Genomic DNA, 9,536 nt, shown 5'->3' with positions numbered 1-9,536 from the left:
AGTCGCGAAGTGACTCGACGTATGGTCAGCAACCGCCCAAGGAGAAACAATCAGCTACAGAGTAAAATTGACATGTTATGGTCGGGAAGTGTATGGTAGGTTATAGTCTACAGCAGCGTTAGATTTGTCTGCTGTTCAGAGAATGCGGACACCCCTAAAAGTGGCCTGATCTCCTCTCACATCCAGTTAAAAAACAACAAAGCTCGTCACTCTGGACAAGGAAGTGGCGGTAGCTAACCTGCGGTTATCCTAAACAAGCAACCTAAGTGCTTTCGATTTAACCACGCCTTAAACTTAACTTCTTTTTCCCCGTTGTGGCTAATTTTTCGTAAACATCGTACACCTTGACAACCTGAACCTGGAACTAAAACATGGTAGCAAGTTCGTGAGATGTGAGATCCCATTTGCAACGAATGTCTATTCCAAAACCCAACTCCATGGTAGGTCAAGTGAAAATTTTTCTTCGTTCACAAGAGGCCAGATACAACATATTGTCACACAGAGAGCCGCGGGACACGGATGAAGAGATAACTATTACCCGGACGAGGTAGGACATCGGAGACCCACCCATCTACCCATCGACGGAAGGAGGAAGAAGGTGATGCTGGACCTTACCGTCGATGTAGTTTTAGTTCAACAGCCCTACGTACTGTAACGAAGCCAAATATACACCTTCCATATATTTCCTTTCGGTGCATATTTAATACTTATCAAGTATACTAATTAGTTGCAACACAACATGCGCAGCACGGTGATTAGATGAACACCTGCTAGCTGACGAAACCATACGTGAACAACATCACGCCATTTAAAACACATCTTTGATTGGCGGCACGTCCAACGCACATATTCACACAGCAATACGCTACTTTGCCAAAACGCGATGAAGTTTCATGGCGAACCCGGAAACTGAAAAAAGTCAGTCAAGGAATTGTCTCCCATTCCAGTAGTTGTTTTCAAATTCATCATGTGGACTTTTCTTGGTTATTAATCTTGTGTTGTCAACATTAAACCGTTGTTATCTACACTGGGTGTTCAAATATCTGTCTGTGTGCTGTCAAAGCGTTAACCAGTTGTGTTACGTCTCGTTTTGGTCGTGCTTTTCTCCTATTCCGCTCGTGTTACTACGGTAAGATTGTATTACGATGATCTCCATTCACGTCTCCCCATCGTATAGTGTGTCTTCTTATATTCCAATTCCCTTTCTGTATTACGATGCCGTAGCCTAGAAAATACATTCATCTTTATGGGTAAAACGCCTCTCGTGTTCTTCATCTTATTAATTGCCTTAATTCTGTAAAGTCATTCACCCTACGGGGAGAATGTTTACATTGTAAAGAAGCAAATAAATGTTTTTATTCGATATGCCTTCCCGTTTATTCTTTATGTATGACTCATGTGTTACGCCATATAAACTGCGCAGTAGAGTATTATATTACATCGGCACCTTGCCGCTTAGCAACAATTGTGATTGGCTGCTCATGCGTTGATCTGTATTGCACCATCAACTTAATGTATCAAATTTCATTACTTGCGACATGTAATTGCGCAGTTGTTAATTGTTGTGCAATATGCGAGGTTTCGTGGTGAACTAAGATCTGAGTAAGTTCAGTCGTCGATGAGCCTCTGACTCTTACAGGTGGAGTTCAAGTTCAGCTAGTGCTCCCCCATTGATAAATCTGTGCAAGTGAATTGAGCTGTGTCACGTGCTTGCCTGAGTGTTCAGTTCACCCATATTGTTTACCCACGTGCCGACGAACTCCTGTTAACGCCGTCTCCTCTTATATCCTCGCCCGTGCTCCGCTCAAGCCACCGCGGTAAGCTTATACTACAGTATCATATTACACTCCGACTTCTCTTCTTTTAGTCTGACTCCTTTTGTCCTATCCCAAACTGACTTCTGTACCGCTTGGCCCTACTTGGATAAATATAAATCATCGTGTGGGTAAATCGCCTCCGAGTTCGATTCATTTCCATTTGTCTTAATTCCGTAAAGTACGCCTTCTCACAGAGGAGATGCTTTACAACATAATGGTGGCAGCGATTTTTGGAACTCAACCACAACGGCAGATGTTATTATTCTTGGTGGGCCTAAAATTTTTCGTACCCCTGTAAACATTTCGCTAATTCCCGTACGCCCGAAGCTGAAATTGATAAAGAGACAATAGCAAATTAAATAATTTTGAGAAAATATCCCCCCAAACATCGCCTGTACCAGATAAATTTCAGGGAAAGAACGGAGACCATTAAAAAATCCGCTTCTCCCGTTTTGAATTCTAAATTACAGACAGATAAAATTCAGTTAAGGAGGTTAAGATCGAATACTGCTTATGAGGATGTGGCTCCTTTAGTCAAGACAGCCACTCCTAAGACTTAAACTTGTGGTACAGCTGCCGCTGCAACACTGAAACACGCCTCTTCCATTTATGCTAGGTTACCATCCCGTTTCTCTACTGTAAATTCACCTGTTAAAAGATCAGCCAAACTAGTTTTCTCTCGAGCACGGTTTTAAGTTTGTTCAAGAAGAAGAGCCCATTGTAAGGAACGACCAGCCGCAACCTTTTCCCAACGTCGACCTTGGTTCCTACGGAGAACTTTAACCTCCGAAAACCCACCCAGACCTTTTTCACACCTAAGTATTAAATTTACACAGAAAAATGCCCTACCTCCCCTAAAGTGCTAACCAACTTGACCTTCCTTTTTTATATAAAATGTTCCGCAAAAAACCTGTAGTAGTTAGGTTTCTGAGTTGAAGTAGACGAATGCTCTGTAATTAAGTGTTTGTGGATTAATTACTTTGCTTGTAGCCTTGACATTCGTGTTTTCCCCCCTCCCACACCAGTCGTCGTCTACCACTATGAGCCTACTGCAAGTAAACAAAATACTCCTATCTCACTTTCATTTATACTGCTTGTTCTCCATATGTGTGACCAAGGCTTTACACCATCCAATGGACGTTAGCTACGACTTAACTGAGTCTCCAGCATCTATAAGAATCAAGGTAAAATTTTCCACACACCAACGAGTCAGTTACCGGTCCTGGCACTAGCACTCAGCAGCCTCAAGGAGAGAGGGATGGAGTTACTGTCGAACGACCCAAAAATTTGGAACCAGCTTACCTGATTGATGCAAGACATCTGAACGAAGAACCAGACAAACCGCTGGGGCCAGCATATTGGACGAAACCGAAGATATTTCTGAAATCCTTGATATCAATTTTGGAAGTAAGAGCCTGTGGACAGACCAAGAAGACGATAAAAAAAACGGAGCAACAATCGAGCTGCTAACGATTTTCACAACGTATGCGAGGCAGTTTACTGTCCCACTGGGGCAGACGTAAAGCATCGCCGAATTGCGGTAAGTTACTCTACCGAAGGACAAGGAACTCTTCAATTTTATTCCAAGACAGGACATCATCACCCGAGACGAGGACGGAGAATATTACCTTCTCATTCTCGAGGCGTCAGAGTTATCTATCCATATGGAGTAAACTTTATTGGAACTCATACCTACGAAAACTGCAGTCAATAACCAATTTTGAGCCCCTGCAGCCGGAAATAGAGTCGCTCTTTACCAACCGGGAAGTTGAAAATCCGTGTCTCGAGCAACTAGCGTATACTATCAAGCAAAACGTAATCCAAATTATCAGACAATTGAAACGGTTGCTATCGTTCGTTCAGACGAGCAGGTAGAACAGCAGACCACCCAATCGCAACAAGTATCGGATTGCCGGAGAAATAGGACCAGGAGAAATAGGACCCGGAGAATTAGGACCCAGTGTTCAAACATTTTTTGAATGTTCCTATTTCTCCTTGATATTGGTCCTTTTTCTCATCATAAGTACATTGCCGGTCCAGTTATAGAACCGGTCTGTGCGCGGTTCTATAACTGAATGGTTCTATAACCGAGAAGCCGATCTCAGAGCCACCTATCGTCGATTCTTTCATCACACAGATTTTGACAGTATGGAAATGTAAAAGCGAATAGCACAGGGGTAGTGCTGATCTCTATGCAACTACCCAGAATAGGGGGAAGGGGGTTCTCATATTAGAATTTAATACCTCAACCATTCCTGCATTATTTTACCAACAATAAGGTTCTACCACAAAGAGGATGCCCCATCAACGATTGGTCATTATATTAGATACAGTGCCGGTCCACTTCTAGAAACCCTTAGCTATGGAACCGGCTCGGTTATCGAACCGATTTTTCTTTCCCGTGTTTCAGCGCCCATAATTAATAAATGGAAAAAAACAAAACGACACGACGACCTAAACGACACGAAAAGTGTCATTTTGTAATACAGTTTTTTAAAAATTCTGATAACATTAAAAGGCAAAGAGAAAAGCAGCACGATAAGTCATTTGTTTTATTGTTTTCCGCCTGAATTCGTTTGGAAGGCTATTATTTTACGTAAAGTCATTAAGCCAATTTGTACTATTGTCTAAAATTGCTAAAACCAATTTCAATAACATGTGCTTGTACGTTTTAAAATGCGTAATCCGTACGTTCGAACCCAAAAATATGGATTTAGTTCAAAATACAGCCAATGGCGGCGCTGAGACACGGCAAGGAAAAATCGGTTCGATAACCGAGCTGGTTCTATAGCTAAGCGGTTCTATAAGTGGACCGGCACTGTAGCCTAAATGTCCGCTGTTAGAAAAGAAGAACCGGACGGCTTATGTAGTTTTCCCCACTGCAAACAACGTTATCAATTGCTCGTCTAATCATTCCATCATAACTTTCATCAAAAGTTATATTTTTTTTACACAGTGTTTGGTTTTTAGCCCTTGACATTTTGTTACTGGCGTTTCCAGTCCTAGTATCGCTCTCCCCCCTCACTGATGTCCTTATTCCATGAGAGTTCCCGGGGGCGAGGGGGTTGCTTTCCGGTAAGTACCCCTTAATACACTGATAAATAAGAAAAAAAAATTATATATAGATAATTTAACACACGTACATTTTGTAATAAAAAAACTATTTTCCAGAAAACCATAGATAAAGACCTACGTGGCAAGAACGAAAATAATGAGTTCCGCGCGGCTTTTGGTGGGTGCTGGAAACGAATATGTTAACATAAATACTAGTTTATTATTATTAACATTTCATATATCCACCAAAGCAATAAATGGTTTAAGCAAAACTGAAATGAACAACTTGCATAGAAACATCTACGAGTAAAATTTCAATAGTTATGGCGTGGCTTTTGTTAAAGAGCAATAGTAACTAATAACCTCACCTTTACTCCGAAAGGAGCCCCTACATCTCCGGCAAGAATTCGCATTTTCCGCGCATTTATAAATGTTTTTTGACGTCCTCCGTGTCTGGTTTTTCACCTTACGCACATTTCCAAGTAGCCATTGATTACCTAATTACACATCGCATGCAACACTGAAGAGTTTAAGGAAGCTTTGCACTTGGCGTTACCAAATCTACTAATAATGACAAATCCATTTTAATTATTTTCGACCAGGAAAGACCTTTTTTTTGTGCGTCAGTGATAAAAGAAGTCACTAATCCTTTTAAAAATAAATCAAATTTTTTTTTCACATTTTCACGAATTTTCAACGATCACGGCTTCATCTTATTGATCATGACACGGCTTGTAAATAATGGAACATGAGTCAGCTCATCCATGTCAATATCAGCCATTAAATTCATACGACAGGTTTGCTTTTTTCGCTAGTTTATTCATTACATGCTTTCTTTTCATTTTTCGTTTTCTAAATGTGGATTTATCCCTTTTCTATTGGTGTTACTTTCTCTTTTCCTGTTCTTCGATGCGTTCAACCCACTTCTTTCTCGTTTGTGATTTTGATTTTATTCTGTTTCTTAATTGGTTTGGCAAGCAATTCCACATTGTCTTTTGCACTTAATGATCTTAGTATTCTTTTACCTAATGTAATACAGAAAAGTAAAGTTATTTGAAGGTCTAAAATTTTTTTTTGTCAAATTAAAAGTTTACCTTAACACCTTCCCATGGCTGTTTCTCTTCAATGCTTCTTGCCTTCTCAACTTCTCCTTTGCCTTCCAAGAATTCCAATTTTTCTTATATTTTTTTCATGTTAATCATTGCCGCGTTTGCATCTAAAGTGGTTTTTTTTCCTAATGGGTGAGAGGGTCGACCAGAGATGAGATGGGACACGACCGTGTTAAAGCCGCCATGACACTTTTTGGGGCAGCATCTAGCGGCTAATTCCCTCCCTTCATCATTAGCAGACGAATTCCCTGCAAGGAACCAATGTGACAGGCGGCTAATTTGAATATGGGAAAGGAAAGTCGGACATTTCGCCAGATAAAAACACACAACGAAAGTTCTGTGACTCGGAGGGCGTTGAAAACTCGAAGAATCAAAAGGGGTCAATTTTCTGGAATTTTTGGCTTACAAATACTTTCCATTCCAGTTTCCATTGAATGGTCTCCAGGGAACTTGTTAGCTAATTATCAAATTTTATCCTGCAAAATACCAGCCTCAGTTTACAAGTTGTTACAATAGTAGTTACAATTTACTTTTAGTCATGAAACTTTCTTTTGTCTGTTATTAACTGGCGTATTGTCTACCTCTCCGTGACCATTTCAAATCAGCCACCTGTAACAGTGCTTGCTTGCAGGGAATTCGCCTGCTAATGAGAAAGAGAGGGAATTAGCCGCTAGATGGAGTGCCGAAATCTGTCATGGCGGCTTTCCCTATTCTCTTTTCCCCATTGGCTATGGCAGCGTACTGGTGGCTCAGGAATTTCCGCTTTGACAGACTCTGTAAGATCAGAGGCTATGACACAGATCCTGTCTTGGTGGCTTGTGGAAGTTTTGCAATTTTGGATCTCATCCTGTTATTTTTCCTGTTTAGTTTTTTCTTCTCCAATTTATCTATATAAGTTGGTCTTTCATTTTATCAGAAAAGACCAGCTTTCCCCCTGAAATTAGATGGCATAAACTGGCTGGCCTTTCTAATATAAAAAGATTAACACATACCTATGAATTGTGAATATACTTGCAGTACTTTCACTTTCTCTTATTTTAGGAAAAAAAGTAAATTTAATCATAAAAGCTTAGCTGCTAGACGTTCTTTCAGATCTTCAGGACTGGAAGTACAATTCCTGGTGTAAATTTTTTGGTTAGAACTATTGCGGTCAACACTAACCTTGTCAGTATCGAGATCTTGAGCTGTAGAAACTGCGAGTTGGAATATTGGTCAATAAGCAAGGAATGAAAAAGTCTTCAGAAGAGAGTTTGGCCCTCGCTTTTTATCAGGCTCTTGATTTTTTTGGTCCATTTTCTTCAAATTTTGTTTAGACGATACTGTTGATATAAATATATATAGCGCAAACCCTTTTCTTCTCTTCTTATGCACTTACACAAAAGGATGCTGTTTAGCCTTGGTGTTTTGGTTTTTCCCTGTCGTCTGCTACTGTCAATTGTCAAGAGCTTCCGCTGCACACTGTGCGGTCTTGGCACAGGGGCTATCGCCATACATTCGTAGATAGTTACCTCGTGTTCGATTCCCACCACCCCCAACAATCCTTCCCTTCCTTAAAAATATCAACTAAAAAAAACAAAACAAGAAAAACAATAATCACTTGTGCGTAAGGGATTGCTAGGCAAACCCGTGAATCTGGTGCAGATACACCAGTCGCACTTAAAGCTAAAGTCTTCCGTTGCACACTTCTACATATTAATTGTTGCTGCAAGTGGTAAAGTTCTTTAGCGTATGTAATATATAGTTAATTTAGATATAATGTATTTATTCACGAACTCTGGGAACCGATAAGGTAATGTTCGCGTATATGAATTAGTGTTTCTAATCTTTATTCTCAACAGGTTATGGGCCCAGTATTATTTGTTTGTTAAATGGCCACCCACAATTTATCTACTAACAAACTGAGGGATTACTCCAATGTTAATGGAATGAAATTTCCCCAATGGAAATGTGTTGTCATACTGAAACTGAATAGGATGAAATGAATAATGTTTGCTCGTACAAGATCTTAGGCGAGCAGAGGTAATCAATATAATATAACTATACGTTTAAGTTTTTACAGGTATTATAGAAGCAGTTGGCTTAATAATTATTTCATGAAGAGTATTCCACCGAACAGGTGATGTGTATTCCACCAAACAGGTGATGTGTATACCACTAAACAGGTGACGAGTAATCCACAATGAATTTTGTGACGTTGATTTGATGGATCCCGCCAATATGGTGATTGTAGTATCACAAAGAAGTTTGCAAAGTTATTTTAACGAATGCCACATGGTGATGGTTGTACTGAAGTTATCTAGTTCATCAACTTATTCAATGGATTCCACCTACAAGGTGATGAGCATGTCTCATGGAACTTTGAACGTAAACTTTCTTTTATGAATTGCATCCACTAAATGAAGAGCATATATTGAGATGCCAATCTGCAGAATTCCAACCCTAAGGTGATGAGTATACCCCTGTCAATTTTGGGATGTTAAGAAATTAATATTCCCAAGGTGATATCTAAAATGAATTTACAGGGACCTTTTAATTTTGAATCTCAAAGTTATCTTGCTGATGGTGACACAAGATGAAAATAACAAAATCTGTTATTGCTTTCTTTAAAACAGACAATCTGTAAAACTGTAAATTGCAATTTGAGGTAATGTTTGAAGGAGAAAATCAAGTTGTTACCTGCAAGCAGAAACTTCCTGTGGCTGAAGCCAAAGAAGCTAAAGTGAGGAAAGAGTATTAAAAGAAGGGAATAAAAGAGGGAAGTTTAAAAGGGAACAGTCCTTTTTTGCAATTCTAGATATTGAACAGTTAAAACAAGTAACACGAGCCAGTAAATTGGCCCAGAAATGACGGGGTGTTCCATGAAAAATGAAGCTGTGAAGCTCATCAGAATGAAACAAAGCTTGAACAAAATATCTGTATCTTATCTGGAGCTTGCACACAAGTGTATTAATATTTTTGAAGCACAAAGAGAAGTTGCTTTAGCATTGCCCGTTGTTCAAGATGCCAATGTGGACCACATCAAATGTGCAAGTATTGTATCCGGACGGCAAGCTGTGCTTAAAGGTAAAGAAACAGTCGAGCGTTACAGGAGAAACTCCATGTCTTCTGAAGCGATTAGCCAGCCACTGCCGTATAATCCACATTACCCGCAAGCCAATAATGTGCAAATGCGAAGTAATACTTGTCAAGAATTTATGTATTCCCAGCCCAACAGGTCGTGGAGATGAAATGTTTCTGAACCGATGAGTGAAGATTCGCTGCCAAACAAAGCTGTGAATGTTTACTCACCGCTCTTTTTTTGTTTCAATCACCGTTACCATTAGGTGCCTCGTCTTAAACAGTGTACCCAAATCTCGAGACAGCTCTCCTTCATGATTAAGGAATCCTTTCTTTTGGTATGTAGAGCTGAGGTGTTTTCTTCATTTATTTTGTAGCTTTTGTTTGTATTTTCTGAAGTCTTTCGTGACCTTTTTCTTTCAAGGAGAAAGTGAGCTCCCATTTACAGGTTATTCATTCCACTCAAAAATCCCGTTATCTACTTTTTAAAGCCCCATCC

At 39.8% G+C, this 9,536-nt stretch overlaps 2 pseudogenes; one reads left to right on the top strand and one right to left on the bottom strand.

Annotated features, from left to right (window-relative positions):
• Nucleotides 1-5,881: 5,881 nt before the first annotated feature.
• Nucleotides 5,882-7,470, bottom strand: LOC130696069 (uncharacterized; annotated as a pseudogene).
• A 1,020-nt stretch (nucleotides 7,471-8,490) lies between these two features.
• Nucleotides 8,491-9,303, top strand: LOC130696058 (uncharacterized; annotated as a pseudogene).
• Nucleotides 9,304-9,536: the final 233 nt, after the last annotated feature.

This window comes from Daphnia carinata, chromosome 1 (genome assembly GCF_022539665.2).
Source record: "Daphnia carinata strain CSIRO-1 chromosome 1, CSIRO_AGI_Dcar_HiC_V3, whole genome shotgun sequence".
Classification (NCBI taxonomy): Eukaryota; Metazoa; Arthropoda; class Branchiopoda; order Diplostraca; family Daphniidae; genus Daphnia; species Daphnia carinata.
This window is presented reverse-complemented; position numbering and strand designations above follow the sequence as displayed.